This window comes from Oryx dammah, unplaced genomic scaffold, assembly GCF_014754425.2.
Source record: "Oryx dammah isolate SB20612 unplaced genomic scaffold, SCBI_Odam_1.1 HiC_scaffold_21, whole genome shotgun sequence".
In the NCBI taxonomy this organism is placed as follows: Eukaryota; Metazoa; Chordata; class Mammalia; order Artiodactyla; family Bovidae; genus Oryx; species Oryx dammah.
Genome location: NW_024070205.1, coordinates 26,838,972 through 26,858,713, shown reverse-complemented (window position 1 = coordinate 26,858,713; position 19,742 = coordinate 26,838,972). Strand labels below are relative to the sequence as shown.

General features: G+C 41.9%; 1 protein-coding gene across 7 annotated transcripts in view; it reads right to left on the bottom strand.

Moving 5' to 3' along the window:
- The window catches only part of PRDM2 (PR/SET domain 2), a 133,366-nt gene that overhangs the window by 52,739 nt on the left and 60,885 nt on the right, over positions 1–19,742 (bottom strand). The window contains exon 2 of one of the 7 annotated variants that reach the window (XM_040263940.1): positions 1,353–1,410. The exons of the other annotated variants lie outside the window; for them this stretch is intronic. The gene's annotated coding sequence lies outside the window, so the exon portion shown is untranslated. The remainder of the gene's footprint in view (positions 1–1,352; positions 1,411–19,742) is intronic. 7 annotated transcript variants of the gene reach the window in all.

Below are 19,742 nucleotides of genomic sequence, written 5' to 3'. Positions count from 1 at the left end.
GAAACCTATCAAGTGCTATATGAAACCATTAAAAAAAAAAAAAAAGGCAAACTGACCTATATGTACAGACTACTAAAATAGTAAAACTTCTAGATTTATATAAAGGAAACCACAGCTTTAATAATACCATTCAATAGTATATACCAAGAATGAAAGTACACAGCTAAAAACGCTGTTTTAGTTTCCTGCCTAAAAGAATATTAGAACACTTAGCTCATACTGAACTTCAAATATCTTAGTTTTAGACTCTCCTAATCAGTGAGCAGCTATGCCATCACCAAACTACCCCACTCCTCTCTCCGTTGCCCCCACCCCTTGCTGCCCCTGTTATCCTATTTAAAAACCATGACCAGGAAACCCTGTTCTGCCTGGTGAAGAGAAGCCACATGCGGTAGGGACAGTCTATTTGGAGAGCAAACAAGAGCACCCACCAGGCTTGTGGCAAGCCCCTCACCCACAGCACAACTGACACGTGAGGTCAGACTGCTCTCTGTTGTGGGGCTATCTGAAACATCACAGGACATTTAGAAGCATCACTGACGTCCACCCATTCGATGCCAACAGTGTGCCCCTACATCTGTCTGTGACAAGCCAAAGTCTCCAGATACCGCTGAAGCCTCACCCAAAAGAGAATGTCTCTCTAGGTTAAGAACCACTGGGCTAAACCAATATGGGGTTCCACAGTCTGTGTATTTCTTAAAATTTTTAAAGTATCTGATAATACTAACAAACCAACTCTAAAAACTAAGCGATGGAACAATTAAACTTACCTCTTAAGTGCCTTTGGTGAACACTGGTCGACTTAATTTATGATAAACACCAGTCTACCATGAATCTAATCATCACTAATTAATGGAACTGAGATAATCTAATACATAAAATGATTTTCTCAGTCTTCATCAGAATCCTCTAATGCTCAAGGTACTTCCCATTAGGACCAAGATTAGAGATGAAGGGGCTATTGAAATCCCCCATCCTACCTGCTATTTCTGTGCTAGAACTGAAGACCACGGTCCCTTGGGAACTACCCAGTCTATGACAGTAGAGCAGTCTGACCCTGGGAATCCTGACTCACTCCTAGGTATGCCCAGTGTCACTCACAAATACCCTAACAGCACCTGGTGGCACCTACTCCATTTCCTCAAATCAATACATTTCTCCCCCATACCTGGTTTTTGTTCTACATGTAATCAAATTAAAAGTAAACAAAAACAACTTCTAACTGGAAACAACCTGTAAGGACTTCTGCGAAGGGAGGGGCATGTGTTAGTTCTTGTCTGTAAGGCAGGAAGCGCCTGGGAAATGGTCCGGCAGAGCTGCTGGGAGCCTGGTAAGTACACGTGTGCACTTACCCTCAGGTTCCTGAAGGGTCCTACATAGAGGCTCTGCCAGCTGCGTGCTCCACTTGGTCTAAACAAGAAAGATACAGGAATGAAAACACAAGGAAAGTGGAATGGAGACAGTGACACAGAACATGACGAAGGACAGGACAAAACATTATGTATGTAAGGAAAAGAAATACACAAAGATGAAGAAAACTGAATGAAACAGAAGGAAAACAGCAGTCACCCCCTATATCGAGGCTTCCCTCCCACCCCCCACAAATAATAGTCTTTGTGTTCTCAGTAGGGGATAGGATGTGGTATACTTACTTCCGGCCTATCCCACGCTCATGACTGATGTCCCTACTACTTAAGTACTGTTCTGCCAGAAGACTCAAAGTCCTAACCTATGTCTCTCATTTTAGAGAGACACCCAAGGACCACCATCATGAAGTCAACTGCCTGAGATGACAGAACTAAATCGCCTCTCGAGTCAGAACTAAAACCCAAGGCTGACGGTACCAAAAGTGCTCTACTAACTAAACTATTAACACACTTACTTCTTACAACCAATAATGGCACAATACAAATATCTTATTCTTTACACACCACTTTACATCCATTATTTCACCCACTTTCAAGTGCAGATGAAAGCAAACAAATATAAAGACTTTCACTACATTTATAGAAAAGGAACCATCAAATTGGAATGCAGACATTTTCCATTTCCATTTTATGTTATGCCAGAAACAAGTATCAGTCAACAGCACAGAACCCCAATCTAAGCAAATACATTAAATATCAATAAAGCTGGATTTTCTAGAGAAATAGCTGCCATATAGAGAAATTCTACATTTGCATCAACTACATGTTAAAGACAACATGTGGCATTAAGCTGCTGGTGCCTGCAATGTAAGGTGCAAAACCAAAACTGCCTAAAGCATCACGTGAATAATTTAAGTTCTTGTCTACTTTCTACTCTTCTGATGAACTAGACAACAAGGATATTCTAAAGAATAATGTCTCAGTTAAAAATGTTCAGGCATCAGAGAGATGCAAAATTCTATAAGGCTTGCTCAAGTTACATTAAAAATTCATCACAATAGTGAAGGCTCATGCATTTGGTGATTTAAATGAATTAAATTTAGAACCATATGTAACTCTCCGTGCACTGCCTGCCTCCTCACTGGGGAGCCACCCAACTCTGATGCATAAAATCAGACAGAATTCAGTATCAGTGTGCTGAAGCAGGGCCAGCACATCCTTGTTTGGAGAGCTCACCCTCTTATTCAGACACACAGACGATTCCAAACCAGGCAAGACTCCATCTGTGAGGTGAGACCCACAATCGCACCATGAAAGATCAGCTAGCCTGAAGGGGCTGGGCTGGCCTGAACAGGGACCAACCGTGACCACCACCACCTTACCACCATAGGGTGGGCACGACTGCCACCTCCAGTTCCTCACTCACATAGCCCTTCACCCCTGCTGCCGCAACTCCACCTGGATGGCTACCTCTAATCCTGAAATCACAAAACCCCAAAGTCTTTACTTGCCCCCCAATCTCTTCTCATCATCTAACAGTTTGATGGCCTTTACAGCTTAAAATTCCTCTCCTGGGCCTTATGCCATTACCAGACTGTCCTCCTCCACTAACCATTCTTTGGCAAAAATCTTCCCTCTTCCTCCTGCCCTGAAATGAAAGGCTCCCCACAGGAAATCTGATGATGATGCTTTCACACAAGGCTGAATCAAAGCTTTGATAAAGTATCCAGCTAAGTAGAGGATACAGATCTTAGAGAACAGATGTGGAATAATGGAATTAATGGGCTACCTTAAAAGGTAAGTGAGAGAAGAACCCTAAGACTTGGAGGAGAAGGAGCCGTGAAGATGGTTTAACCAAACTTCACAAATACACTTCTCTGAGCTTTACTTCATTACAAGAATTGCCCAAAATCGCATTGCAAGTTTGTAGTAGAATTGAGACTTTTATTCTCATCCAATTCACTGTTCTATACACTGTGTTCTAACAGCCTTCTTAGTGACACTCTGTGGGTTCCAATTTCACCCTTAAAAAGAATTAAGAGTACCATCTGTGTTTCAGGCAAGTTTGAGAAATTCATCATGAACAAAGTCATTACACATCTTTTCCAATTTCTGAAAGGCAAAGGAGGGGTTTTCACAACAGCAGGTCCAAAATAAGGTGAAAAGCCTAACTGGGGAAAAGGCATAAAGTTCATGTTAAATGACATGGGATTTAAAACAAAAAAACCCACAAACAAAATCTCTAACAAATCAGGTAGTAACCAAGGGGAACCAATGGATAACAGCAAAACTGTTAGCTTAGAGTATGGCCAAAACAGTACTCTGTGTGAACTGCTAAAGGGGGGGCAGTCTTAGGCCTCAGCACATCTGGCAGTAGTTTAACATTCTGCAGTGGGTGTGATGAATAGGGAGAAGAGAAGCTAGAAATGGTTACACAAAGCTAGGTTTTCCACAAGGAATAAGCAGGTCATTTAAATATCCTTCATGTATTCTTAAAATAAACAAACAATACTGAATGTGCTACCCTGGAAGTCATCAGAAGGAAACCTGAGGACTGATGTGAGAAACTGCAACCAGAAAGGCTTCCTTGTGTAAGGTCAACAGCATCCTACACGTTAACACAAGAAAGTGTTTATCAGATGACCACGAGTGGCCATTACAACTGGCCAAGGTAAGATCGGTGGGCAAACAAGCCACTTGTGGCCTTAGCTCCATCAGGCCATGGTGTTTCAAAGAGCTGTAAGATGCCAACAACAGTTGGTTTTTACAGAAGTGATATATAATGTTATACATTTTCTAAAGATTTCTTTTGCACAAAAAATAACTTTGAAATACACCTGGTAGTAAAAATTCTGTTATGCTGCCTGGGCAAAATTTCAAATCTTTTTCTGTAAACTTCTCACTAAGAGCTGTCTGTAACTCTGGAGGCAAATTATAAAAATAAAACCTCTCCGGTTTTAAGTTGCTCATGGCATTAAAATAGGACTCCAGGCTTTGCTTCAACAGAAACAATGGAACAAAGTTCTGGATTTTTCAGCACTGCAGATCACAGTATAAATTCCTGGAATGCTTGCAGCCCGCGAGAGGGATGGGGGGGCAGGGCGGGGTGCACAGTCTTTGCTGTTGTGGAGTTCTGGCTCCCCACCTCTTCCAAATGTTAGGCTGATGGAAGAACAGCAAAGATCATATCCGAAGGGAACTTCTAATTTCTCTTTTTAAGAAAAGGCTTTTAGTGGCTTTGGCTGGCTAATTCCAAATATTAGAAATGGATTCCCAAATAAACATTAGTAAATTCAAATTAAGAAAGCTTTAAATTTCCTTACACTCCTGGGAACCTCAAAAAAGTCTTGTGGCATAAACAAAATGATCTCAGAGACTAACTAAATACCTCTGAAACTTAAACAAGCTGCTAGCCTGTTCTGTTTTATAATCATTTTAATTTCTCAAGTTCTTTTCATGGATTTTCATTAGCCTTTGTCTTACAGAAGGAAAAAAGGTATCTAAAGCCTGAAAATGAAAGTCGCTCAGTAGTGACCAACTCTTTGCGACCCCATAGACTGCAGTCCATCAGCCTCCTCCGTCCATGGGATTTTCCAGGGAGGCTGGAGTGGGTTGCCATTTCCTTCTCCAGAGGATCTTTCCAACTCAGGGACAGAACCCCGGTCTTCTGCACTGCAGGCAAATTCTTTACCTACTGAGCTACTGGGGAAGCCCACCAAAGAAGTGAACTGCCAACTTAAAGCAAGGAACTGACTTTACGTTCAGGTATAAGTCCCCCGTGGCAAAACAAATCAGGCCTGGGAGCTGTGCAAGGAGGTGGTGTGTTACAAGTGCCTGGCAACCCTAAAACAGAAGGGACAGCCACACCCTTGAGAAGTGATTAGTCTTAAGAAAAGGAAAGTCTATTTTTCCCTCTCAACGCCCAATGTAAGTTTTACAATGCTATATCCTGATGAATTAATTATAAAACTTGGTTTAAAAATATTTTCAGAAAGTAAAATCTAGATCTAAATCTGAATCAACACAATTGCAGTATTCGAAATTCACTCTTTACATTTGTCTACAAAACTGCTCAGAGGAACAATGGTCAAGCCACATCACTAATTAATAAAATCAGGCTACAATTCACCCACAGACATAAACCAAAAGGATCTGCATTAAGATGTTAGTAGGTGGCTCCCAGTGATGAGATTATTGATGAAGGTATGGTACCCATTTCTCCATCTGTTTGTATTTTCTAATTTTTCTAGATGAACATTTCAATACATGATGCAAAAAATAAAGATTTTTTTTAAAAAATGAAACACCGACAAAAGCAAAAATAATGAAACAACTGAAAAATGTTTCTTTTGGTTGAGATTAACACAGGCGGTTCTATATCAGTACAATCTGGCACTGTGCTGCACAGCAAAAGCCCGTAGTGTCTCTCTTCCCCATTTCCCGCCTCACACACCAACATAATGCCCAGAAAAATGTGCTCTTCCCGGAAAAACCAAATTCACAACAGAGACATAGTAACAAAGATTTAAAGGATGTTTAAAATACATCTGACCCTTTAACAATGCTGTGTGTATGTGTGTGTTCAGGGCGTTGATCCTTTATGAAATAGAAAATATGTGTGTAGCTTAAAGCCGGCCCTGCACATGTGTGATTCCTCCATAGCTGCATTTTTGCATCCTGGGATTTAGCCAACCCTATGTCACTGAATACTATACTATTCATCACTGACAAAAATTCACCTATAAGCGGAACCCACAGTGGTCTTCAAGGGTCAAATGAATACCCAAGCATTCACATTATCACTGTGAGCCTTTTGGTATATATCCTTCAACTCTCTTTCCCATGCATCACATAACTTTAAACAAAAAATTGATTTGTCTCCTCTTTTTGACAGCCATACTATTTGTTTCGGTGCACTTGGGTATCACACCCATAACTATCTGCATCAAAAATCTAAACAACCATGCTGAGCGCCTCCCAGGTATAAGCTAAGGACCAATGTTCTGGCGGTCAACTAGGATAATCATGAGAGTCTTCTTCGCTACCTTTTATTTTGCTTCTCTGAAAATGTAAAATTTAGGCAATGGCATTTGAATATGACACGTTTTGGTAAAGGTTTTAGGCAATTTGTTTATAAACACAAAAGAATGTACAGATACTACTCTGCTCAATCACCGAGCTCTACCATGAAATGAGACACTTTCACACCAGTGCAATGTTTAAGACCTTTTGTCACTACTGCTAGATGAGCCCATTCCCTTCTATTCAACACTCAATCGTCCTCCAGCCCCTCTCATGCCTGCAGATGCACCTTTCTCAGAGTTCACGGCTGACACCTCTCTGTTCCCACTGACAAATGCTAGGAGTTCTCAGGGGCTCAGCTATGTATGTGGTCCAGCAAAAGTTCACCCCTCTGGCAAACTCAAAACTGCCCAGGTTGTCTTTCAGATTCAAGAAGCTCGGAAGGAACTCAAGGTTGTCTTTCAGATTCAAGAAGCATGGAAGGAACTCAAATGTATTCTCTTCACAAAGCAATTACTTTTTTAAATCACAAGTTACATATAAATTCAACGCCACATTTTTCTTTTACTGACCTCTACCTAAAAGCAAAGTCCTACCAGCCTACTTAGGGCTTCCCAGGTGGCACGGTGTAAAGAACCCACCTGCCAGTGCAGGAGCCTCAAAGACAAGGTTCAGTCCCTGGGTCAGGAAGATCCCCTGGAAGAGGGCATGGCACCCCACTCCAGTCTTCGTGCCTGGAGAGTCCCACAGACAGAGGAGCCTGGTGGGCTACAGTTCACGGGGTCGAAAAGAGTCAGACATAACTGAAGCAACTTAGCACGCACTACCCTATTTAACAACTTATCTCATTCTCAGATGCACTAGCCTATTATCAGACTACTAAATCTTTCCTCTACATAACTGTAAAGTTTCTGGAATGATCAAATGAAAGTTTGATCATTTTTCTTGGGTGCTTATTATCTACAAGACACTTTTTTAAGAGGGAATACATATTTTTGTTGTTTGGTAGCTCAGTTGTGTCTGACTCTTTTTGCAGCCCCATGGACTATAGCCTGCCAGGCTCCTCTGTGCATGGGATTTCCCAGGCAAGAATACTGCAGTGGGTTGCCACTTCCTCCTCCAGGGGATCTTCCCAACCCAGAGATTGAACCTACATCTTCTGATTAGCAGGCAGATTTTTTACTGATAAGCAGGCAGATTCTTTACCACTGTGCTACCTGGGAAGTCCACAAGGAATACATATACGTCTGCCCCAAAGATATTTAAAATGGAAGTTATATGTCTAACTTTGTGAAAAGCAAGTCCCCTTGCAGAAAGGCCCAACTAATGTCAATAAATAGATAATTTCTAGTGGAAAAAAATGTTTCAGAAAAATATGGATTTCCTTAAAAATAAGAAGGGAATGAAGGAAAAACAAAGCAGGAAGGAAGGATGGGGTTGGTGGAGGGGGGATTATTTGGGGGTGGGAGGAGTGTGATGTAAATAGCCATCTGGTCAGGTAAAGTGAGGAGACTCAAGGAATTGATAATAACCCAGCTGCAAGCTCAGGTCCTCCCTTACACCCTGGGTGGGAACACAGGCTCCAGGACTGAGATGACATCAGAAACACTAAATCGTACTCGGTGCCAGCCTCCAAGGACTTTCCCACAGGGTTCCAAGTTGATGGTGCTCTCTTTTGCCAATGCAGGGGTAAAACAATGCCCCCTGACAACAAAGAAGTCTGGGAGGAAGAGCTCACAAAAGACAAGGATTTGAAACACAGCTGCCTCCTAGGCCAGTGTCCATGCTGGGAAACGGGGTCTCACTTTCAATCCAGTCACTCATTCCATCTGCCTCCCTAAAAGGTTCCTGTGTCCCCAAGGTCACACATCTTCCCTGCAGAGATGACCTCAAATAAGTGAGATCAGACTGGGCTCTCCCCCTCTCCTTCCCTGGTGTTGGGGTGGTATTCTGAATAAAACAGGACAAGAACCACACAAAAAGGGGAATTCACAAAACCAACTATACTGTGCAGCCATGGGCCATGATTTGACTAATGTAATCGTGTTCAAGGCAGAGGAGAACTAACTGTGATACATACTGATGACTACCTGATGCCATCTTAGGGAAGGGAACGTGAGATAATGTGCATCAAGAACTTTGCACGGTGCTTGACAAAGACTCAGTAAATGGAATCAATTGTAAGGATTATCCACAGTAGATTCTCCTAAACAAATTACAGAAACCCCATGCCTACAAGTCTAAATTGCCAGCATATGTTCCTTCTTATGAAGACAATAACATTCTGCTTCCCTAACAAATCCGAATTCATCCATTTGTTTTGCTCATTTGTTCTACATTGATTCACAGGATCCCACCCAGATATCATTACGGAAATGTACAAGTCCAAGGAGGACAGACGTTTAATTGAGAGGAGACAGAATTATACCAAACACTAACATCCGTATCAATACACATAAATGCTCTAACAGCAGAAGTTGTGAAAGTCTATAACCCACTGATTTTACTGCTTCTAAAAAACACTCTATGCTTAATTTTTTAACTAAGCATACTAGTGCACTTAACATTTCTAATCTCTTCGGAAAGAAACCTTAGACCTCTCTGATCATCAGATAGCACCTAAGGCTCCCCCATAGTCATGAACAGCCATAAACACAACATCTGGGACTCAGGGACACCTGTGTTACTACATATTTAAGTTGTGAGTCTATGTAAATTTGTTTATTGACAGACTAAAAAGAACCCAGACTGCTGAGACAATACTAATAAATACTGCAAGATAATCAGGACATTTAGTAACTACAACACATAATAGATAAAACTGACATTCCCAACCTAAATAGTAACTTCTAAGAAAATGTCTCTTTCACTTTTGTTTTTGCTTGAATTCATATCCAGCAACATGTAAAACGACAAGATTTTCTATATAGCACTGAAATAGCTCCAACACACTCACCTTCAAAACTATCTGGCAATTTACTCTAAGGAAATGTATCCAAAATTCATCTAAAATCTCACCTGCAGAAAATAAGATTTTAACAGTAGAGTTACCAGTGATCTGGATCACAAGAAGGTAAGATAGACAAACAGGAAGACAGTGAGCCCCTCATCTGGGCAGCAAGCAAACAGTGAAATATTTACTTCTGCCTGTGTAATAAATCAAATTCCCAGAGTTCTCTAATTCACACTATTTGGGGTAACTAGTAAACAAGATAGCATGCAAAACAGAAGCAGTCTCTACCACCTGAGGAATTCTCTAGTGTCCCTTTGTGTATCTACTTGCAGATCCAAAGAAGCTCCTTACTCTCACCTAATTTGTAATCTACTTAATTCATTCTGTGTCGCCAATGAAAAATATATGGATTTAATTTTAAAGAGCATGTTAGAAGATGTTGAAACTGTCCATTTTTTAAAAATCCAGAAGTACCACTATAGGCCAAGGAATAAGCAGCACTTCCACAGAGCTGATTCTGCCACTGCCCATGCCCACCAATTACAATGGCATGGACCAAAATCAGTGCACCACCCATGTTCCTGGGAGGCTCTCACTTACTGCTCACAGTAACTCTACACCGTAGGTGTGACCTCATTTTACAGACAGGTAAACTGAAGATTAAAACGTGTAGAGTAATCTGTCCAAGGTCACACTGCTGTTAACTGGTGGATCTAAGGTCTGCATCTGGCCTTGTAACCCTAAGGCTATGTTGTAGAAAGCCACAATGAAACCCACACATTGTATATCTCCCAGCACTCAGAGGTTTAGCCTCATTGTATATCTCCCAGCACTCAGAGGTTTAGCCTCATCGGCAGATTTTCCCTTCTTGTCTCCACTCAACACATAGAAGTCAGGTTCCTTTTAAACAAGTTATCCATTGGCAAAGTACTTATCCAGTCGTATTTGATATGGAAGCAACAGTGAAGGCTGAGCAACACACCTAATGTGCTCTAACACAGAAAGAAGGTGGGGGAATGTTCAACAATCTATTGTGAAAACAGTTTAACAATTTCACCAACATTTTTTCAATGTTAGCAAATTTGGCCCCACTCCAGTACTCCTGCCTGGAAAATCCCATGGACCGAGGAGCCTGGTAGGCTGCAGTCCATGGGGTCGCTAGGAGTCGGACACGACTGAAGCAATTTAGCAGCAGCAGCAGCAAATTTGGAAAACTCAACATTGGCCACAGGACTGGAGGTCAGGTGGATGGATGACCCACAAGCTGCAATCAAGATTGCTGGGAGAAACATCAATAATCTCAGATACGTAGATGATACCACCCTATTGGCAGAAGTGAAGAGAATCTAAAGAGTAGCTTGATGAGGGTGAAACGGGAGAGTGAAGAAGCTGAATTAAAACTCAACATTCAAAAAACTAAGATCACTGCATCCAGCCCTCTCATTTCATGGCAAACAGAAGGCGAAAAAATGGCAACAGTGGCAGATTTTATTTTCTTGGGCTCCGAAATCACTGCAGACAGTGACTATAGCCATGTAATTAAAAGATTTTTGCTCCTTGGAAGAAAAGCTACAACAAACCTAGACAGCCTATCAAAAAGCAGAGACATCACTTTGCCGACAAAGGTCCGTATGGTCAAAGCTATGGTTTTTCCAATAGTCATGTATGGATATGAGAGCTGGACAATAAAGAAGGTTGAGCCCCAAACAACTGATGCTTTCGAAGTGTGGTTCTAGAGAAGACTCTTGAGAGTCTCTTGGACTGCAAGGAGATCACACCAGTCAATCCTACAGGAAATCAACCCTGAATATTCACTGGAAGGACTGATGATGAAGCTCTAATATTCTGGCCACCTGATGCAAAGAGACAACTCACTGGTAAAGACCTGGATGTTGGGAAAGACTGAAGGCAGGAGACGAGGACAACAGAGGATGAGATGGTTGGATGGCATCACTGACTCAATGGACATCAGTTTCAGCAAGCTCCGGGAAATGCTGAAGGACTGGGAAGCCTGGTGTGCTGCAGTCCATGAGGTTGCAGAGTCAGACACCACTTAGCAACTGAATTTTTTGACAACTGCCCAGGAGATTTAGAAGACCTCACTTCTCTAAAACTGAAGAGGGTCATAAATAGTGTTAGTTAAGGATCACTCTTTCTTGATTCAATATTTTCCACACTCTAATTCAACCACTCTAATTCAACATTTGCTTTGGCATACAGACAGTAATTTACATTATTTCCCAGTCTGAATCACTAAATTTATAATTTTGATGGAGTCAAAACTGAAATTAGACGTTATTAAATAAGCTTAATAAATAAATAAAATAAAGTGAAAGTGAGAGTGAAAAAGTTGGCTTAAAGCTCAACATTCAGAAAACTAAGATCATGGCATCGGGTCCCATCACTTCATGGGAAATAGATGGGGAGATAGATGGGGTAACAGTGGAAACAGTGTCAGACTTTATTTTGGGGGGCTCCAAAATCACTGCAGATGGTAACTGCAGCCATGAAATTAAAAGACGCTTACTCCTTGGAAGAAAAGTTATGACCAACCTAGCTAGCATATTCAAAAGCAGAGACATTACTTTGTCGACTAAGGTCCATCTAGTCAAGGCTATGGTTTATCCAGTGGTCATGTATGGATGTGAGAGTTGGACTGTGAAGAAGGCTGAGTGCTGAAGAATTGGTGCTTTTGAATTGTGGGGTTAGAGAAGACGCTTGAGAGTCCCTTGGACTGCAAGGAGATCCAACCAGTCCATTCTGAAGGATATCAGCCCTGGGATTTGTTTGGAAGGAATGATGCTGAAGCTGAAACTCCAGTACTCTGGCTACCTCATGCGAAGAGTTGACTCATTGGAAAAGACTCTGATGCTGGGAGGGATTGGGGGCAGGAGGAGAAGGGGACGACAGAGGATGAGATGGCTGGATGGCATCACCGACTCAATGGATGTGAGTCTGAGTGAACGCTGGGAGTTGGTAATGACAGGGAGGCCTGGCGTGCTGCGATCCATGGGGTCGTGAAGAGTCGGACACGACTGAGTGACTGAACTGAACTGAAATAAGCTTAACACTCAAATTTGATCTTGTTATCAAATACTTCCAGGTAAAGAAAAGATACATCCTGAATAATGTATTTTAGCAACTAATATAACTCCTAAAGGGCAGTCCAAGTGGCCTTAGTGGTAAAGAACCCACCTGCCAATGCAGGAAACATAAAGAGACGTGGGTTCAATCCCTGGGTCAGGAATATCCCCTGGAGGAGAGCATGGCAACCCACTCCAGTATTCTTGCCTGGAGAATCCTATAACAGAGGAGCCTGGTGGGCTAAAATCTATAAGGTCACAAGGAGTCAGACACGACTGAAGCAACTTAGCATGCAGCACAGCTCCTAAAAACAAGCAAATCTGTAATCTTAAACCCCTTGTTCAAAAATCCAACCAAGATTGAGACTGCTTTTTATTATTTGTTTGGATGACAGTGAGAAGGGAAGCTGCAATTTCACCTCCAGTGTTAATCCTACAAAAATTACAATCCATATGTGTAAACAGACAAAAATCAGAACTGCCAACTAATGAGCACTGTGCTGGCGGCAGCACAAATCTGGTGGAGAACACGGGTTTCCACTGATGCCACCACGAACATCTTCACCATGAAGGGACTCAGGCAGACAGTGGAAAACACGGGTTTCCACTGATGCCACCACGAACATCTTCACCAAGCAGGGACCAAGGCAGAAGGTGGAGCGCAGTGACTTCCCATTCCTCACTGGAACCTGAGACTTTCTGCTTTACTGCACAGAAAAACAGGCTATGAAAACCTCATAGGTTAAAAACAAAAATACAGCCAAACAAAAAGGCATATTCTATACCTCAAACCCGCAAGAGAATGAAAATTGAAACTAAGAAGCCAAATGGTAGAAAAATAACAAAAGGCACAGTTACAGTTAAGTCGCTCAGTCGTTCCGACTCTTTGCGACCCCATGGACTGTAGCCCACCAGGCTCCTCCGTCCATGGGATTCTCCAGGCAAGAATACTGGAGTGGGTTGCCATTTCCTTCTCCAGGGGATCTTCCCGACCCAGGGATTGAACCCAGGTCTCCCACATTAGAGGCAGACACTTTAACCTCTTAGCCACCAGGGAAGAGCAACAAAAGGCACAGAAATTTCAATTCCAAACTGTCCTGGAACTTCAAACAGTACGCATAATTTGGTTTTGGGGTTCTAAACAAGGGTGAACAAACCAGTTTGCCTTCATTTTTGTGGCATGTGGTAGCTCAGGAAACCTACAAAAGACTACACCAAGAGGTAGGATTATAAGCACAACAGGAAAAGATTGTTTATCACTGCAGCTTTAATAGAAGTAAGGGGGAGGAGGAATTTTAGCCTAAGGAGTATTTACTGCTTTTCTTTTTAACCAGAGCAAAGACAATCCTCTACAACTCTACCTAAGGGGTAACACACAGCTATCACATTAAGGGTGAAATCAGATTCTGGTCATTCAGATAATGATTAAACTAATAACGACATATAAAAATTCCTTAAAGTATCAAAATAGCAAGGATTTCGGATATCATAATCTTACTTTAGAAGGTGACATTTTTATATATCACACAGAATGCTGTTATTTTATTATTAGAATAAACTTTTACCTCTGAAACTATTCAAATATTCTTTGTGATATTAAAATATATTAAATTTAATAACAATTAAAATAACTACACCATCCTACAATGAAAAACTTCTATCAAAAAATATTTCTAAATTTCAGGGTCATGACCACAAAAATGGGAAGAGGAAATAAGTAGCTACAATAAGAGCTTCAGAATACTGAGCATGGTCTAGTCTCTTACCCATAATCCCTCAGGACTTTTCTTAATATATGTGCCAATTTTAAACCTTTTAAACAACGTTACCTCCCCTTAATTTTTAGAGAAAATTAAACAAGAAAGAAAAATGCTTAAGAAATATGAAAAAATGAAAGCTCAGATTAGTAAGCAGCAGCTCTGTCCAGGCTACAGTGCGTATGAGGGTGTTATGGACTTACTAAATCTCTACAGAACAACTAAATACTCTATAAATTACAAATCCAAGAAGCATTAAGTTGTAAACATGCACACACATTCTAAAGACTCTACTGTGGGATACACATGATGACGAATCACTCCTGCCCCACGTGAGGAGGATTCGGGAGTGCACACAGACAGGTTAGGGCAACTCCTCTCTCCTTCTTGTCTCTTTTCTTGCCTTTCCTCTGAAATGAGTCAAGTCCCTAGAACAGGAACAGCTTTATCAGCAAACAAAACCTCGTAAGAAGCTACTGCCTCAAACAGTTCAGATGAATTCTTCTTAAAGGAAAAGGTAAAAAATAAAAACCTACCCCCATCAGAAGGAAATGGCAACCCACGCCCAGTTATTTTTGCCTGGAAAATCCCATGGACAGAGGAGGCCGGCAGGCTATGGTCCAGGGGTGGCAAAGAGTCGGACACAGCTGCATGAACATGAGAGCGCGCACAAACGCACACACACATTCTGATAAAACAAACAAAATCCCTCTTTTACTGGTGTCACAGCATAAGAGTGAAAGAAACTAACAAGCATATTTTAACTCAATTATCCAGTAGACAAATCAGAATTACACTGAAAATCAGTTTCTAGACTTTTAAAACTAGTATACTAATTAAAACATGTTCATGATCTATAACATTCAGCTTAAGGGAACTTTTAAAGTTGTTTTCTATTCAGTGGAAATCAGTCAGTCATTCTCAGCAAGAGAACACTTAGCAGAGCAGGACGCTAAACATCACTGGCTTCTTAAAAACGACCAACAAAACAAGATGGAAGAACTCCACAATCCTAGACACAATGCCTCTGCCATCCGCACTGCAGAGTGAGTCAAGCCAAGACAATGTCTCACTCGGTTCCTGTGGTTTCAAAACTGATTTCAAAAATAATACACAACTTAAGAGAAATGAAGTATTCATAAGAAGTTCAAACCAGCAAATATGTCATTAAAAGAACACTTAACAGACAAGAACTAGAAAGGGATTAAAATTTGATCTGTTAGTTTTTTCAAAAACTGTTTGAGATGCTCAAAGGAATACAATAAATCTATTTAATCCATAAACCCCAAAGCAAAAAAATAACTGAAGGCATTAGTTTTCACCATAACTTAGCTTTCTAACACAAAAGATTTCACTTAATCACACTGCCTTATTATTTAAGATTAAGGTGTGCAATTTTCAAGAGAGCAGTGAAAATTCATCTTGGCTAATTAGCAAATCCTTATAAAACACTGCTACTTATTCCGTGTAGACATCCTGCTTAGAAACATTAAGGAATAAAAACTAGGTTTAGGCAAAGTGGAGCCAATTAACTGAGTAGCTGGGTGAACTTGGGGAAATCACAGAAGCCCTCGAGCATCAGTGTCCTCATTCACGAAGGAGAAGAATGACTCCCCACGCTGCAGGGCTACAAGCAGGATGAGCAACGACGTGTATGAAGCACCAAGCGCAGTGCTGGGCAGACGAGAACCATGCTGTCACTCCCACATCAAGAGAAAGCAGCAGCTCATCACGTGATGACATGGTGTGCACAGTGTCAAATCCTGAGATACGTCCCTATCTAAACGCAGTGTAATGAATGAATTCAGCCAGGAACTCCGGTAACATCTGACACTGGTTTAATCTAAGTGGTAAATGGCAACCCACTCCAGCGTTCTTGCCTGGAGAATCCCAGGGACGGGGAGCCTGGTGGGCTGCTGTCTATGGGGTCGACTATGCCGTCTATGGACACAACTGACTTAGCAGCAGCAGGAGCAGCAATAAAGAAAAGCGGTTGCTTTCAGTATTTATCTTCTTCACTATGAGAAACAACAGTAATGTTTTCAAGTAACTCCTGTTTCTCCAAGTCTCTCCAAGTCATTCAACTCCCTAAACTATGCCAACCAAATTATTATTATTAATAAAAGCAAATTTGAGAACTGTCCTCGGCAGCATGTAGCAGATACTGTGAATGCCAGCAAGAGCACCATGCGAGCCTGTCTGAAGCTGCAACTCCCAGTCTGCCACCCAGCCTTTAACTGTAAGAAATGTCTATTAATTTTTAACCAGCTGGAGGGCATTCCTGGGAGTATTTATTCCATTCCTCAGTTCTTTAGAAGCAACTTCAAATATAAAACTATATATACTCTCTCTGTAATTCTACGAACATGAAGTTCATGTAGTGTTAACAGCCCATCTGTAAACAGGAATGTAAAACTGCCCAAGGAAATACTCAGTAAGTTTTAAAAAACAGTAATGAATCCATAATGTAAAAAAAAGAATCCAGTATTCTTGCCTAGGCAAAGCATAGCAAATTGTTCTTTTCTTTTGTTACTTTCAAATTACAATTGAATTTTTAAAAATCAACTACTGGAACTTTCTACATTCAAGTCTTTTCACCTTTTAGAAAACTTAATCATAATTAATTCTTCTTCTTCCCCTGTATGAGGCAAGTCTCACCTTCAGTTTCCATATGGACAGAAGAACGAGAATAACAACCTTACACAGAGCATAGCATGTTTCCTAACACACTCAATTACGCTATATATTAGGATTTTTCCAATGCAGTTGAAACTCTGCAAAATGCTTTGAAAAATTTTAGTTAATCCTCAAATTTCCTATAAACAAAGTTATACACAGTAAGAATCAAGGGCACAAAAATACCAACCAACTTATCTCCCTAAATTTAGAGCAATTCAGTAGCAGCAGAAGTAGAATTAAAAATCGAAAAAATTCCCTGAATCTTAACTGTTGAAAAAAATACAGAAACTGCACTGAGCTTTTAAAAACAGACCCCCACAAAAATAGCAAGATCAACTCAGCAGGCAACCATCAAAGGCAGGTCACCCAGTGCTGAGCAAAGGCATCATTCAGCTGGAGGCAGTGAGTTCCCCTGGGGACCAACCAGGACACTGCTCACTTGAGTCCGAGGGGACAAGCTCACAAGCCATGGAACATCTAATGCCGGGGCCCTATCTCCACAGAATCGTAGCCACTTTCAAGTGGCCCACGCCCTGCTCCAACACTTACAACAAGACCAAGGGATGAGTGCACTGTAAGTGGGCACAGAACCTGCCCACCAGACCCCAGAAAGCTCAGGGCCCATCTGTCATCGTCCTCAGGCACCATGGCCAGGCCTCTGTCATTCAGCCACCACCTTTCAGCTTTGGCCAAGGAGCCTCAAACAGAGTTGTTTGGCTGCTAGGGCAGGGCAGGTCAAGACATCAAATGTCACTGAAGCCCACCTGTTCTCTGCTCACTAAATGTATTCTCTAATTTTAACTTTAAACGGAACCAATGCGATCACTTCTACTGCTGCTGTCCTCAACACGTTGTTGCTGTTTAATCACTCAGTTGCTCCCGCCTCTTTACAACCCCATAGACTGTAGCCCGCTAGGATCCTCTGTCCCTGGGATTCTCCAGGCAAGAATACTGGAGTGGGTGCAACCCACTGTTCCCTTCTCCACCTCCACATGTACAACTGGACAAAAAGAAGAGTATTGCGCAGAACCATGTGGAAACCAGGTTTTATGGAAAACATGGATTCAAGTTCTGCCTCTGACATTCATTGGCAGAGAGAGCTTGGACAAGTTATCCACTCTCGCTGGGTGTCCATTTCCTCACCTGGAGCCTTACCACGCAGAAGTAGAGGCTATGTGCTCTAGAGCCCTGGAACCACAGCTGCTGAGTCCATGCACTCTAGAGCCTATGCTCCACAAGAGACATCACCACCACGAGAAGCCTGCACACAACACAACTAGAGAGTAGCCCGTTCACTGCAACTAGGGAAAGTCCACTCAGCAACAAAGACCCAGCATAGCCAATCAATCAATCAATCATTCAATCAAATTATTTTAAAAAGAAGAGAGGCTAAACGGGATCACGCACAAGAGTGCTCAGTACCCCTCAGCACTTCTCGGAGCTCATTCCTCCTTCCAGCTTCAGCACCATACAGCCCATGTGGCTCTAACTATCCATCAGAGCTTCCTGATCCACCTCTGTTTCTACCTGCTGTCCAGCCCAGCTGTGTGACCTCTCATGTCCCTGTGAATTTCTTTCCCCAACTCATTCCCTCTTCCCCTCCTCAGTATTCTTCATAGGAGCCCTCCCCACAGGGCTCAGCTATTCGACCAGAAGGCAACATCACCTCCTCTCCCAAAGGACTCTTGGCAATCCCCACCCTATCCTGGAGCCTGAACACACATCAGCCAGAACACCTGGTTCTAGTGTTTTGACCTGCACTGAACTCCCACAGGACAGGCAACACACTCCTCCTTAGACTTTCACACTCATCCCTTTAATCTCCCCTAACAATCTAGCACTATGTGCAGTGCTGGTAGGAAAGGGGTCAGTATGTCCCCCTGCAAAACTGAGTTTCACAAAAAGACCCATGTGGCTTTCTAGATGGCTTTCCCTATACTACACATCTCCCCAGCAATAAAGCGCCCCCATAGCTAAAAGAACACCCAGCTTGGTCCCTCTTCCTGCAGCTCTCAGTCCCGAGACATGACAGGGCCCGTCTCTATGTCAATCAAGTCACAGCCTCTGACAGGCTAACCCTGGCCAACCATCCCCAGTGATATACCTAACAACCCTGACACACATACTTTATTAACTTTACAAGACTTTTCTTGTTCATCTGTTGGCTGGTTGTCCCTGCACTCCCCAGAGTGTAAATTCCCTGAAAGCAGGAACGTGGGTTGTTTTTAGTTCTCTGTTACAGTTCTGGCACCTAGAAGTGTCTGACACAGAAAATATCAATACTTGTTAAATAACAAGGTGTGTGTGTGTGCCAGGCAGGGGCGGGGGGTGGGGTGGGGGGGCTGGTGGGGAATACCTCCAGGATTTTTATGTGAACAATTTAAATTACGGAAAGAGATGAAACATTTTAAGTTGGTTATAACTGAACTGTCCTGTGGTGACTATAAGTCTTTTAAATAAATACTAAAAATTAGCTGATCTCAGAATCTCAGGGACTATTTACAGTTTTTAGAAAAGATTATGTGACCCTGTTAAGTGATCTGATTGATGGAACTGTGCTCTTTATAGTTCATTAATGTTGTTATAAACTTTGTCTTAACTGTCAGGCTATCAGCAATAAAACTACTTGATGCTATAAATAACTCTAATTTCCTCCTAATTTGCTATGAACTGGAAAGTCAACAGGTTAGAATAAGGCCTAAAATTAGAGTGAAGCGGCATACAGTGCAGCCCTGCCATGGGAGGGGAGACAGAGGACCCCCAGCTTCCTTTGAGCTTTCACAGGTGCTCCATAAACACTGACAGATTAAATGACTCACAATTCTGTAGCTCCTCAAGAACCACATAAGTAACTGTCAGCCACATTCTGTCAGTGGCACTT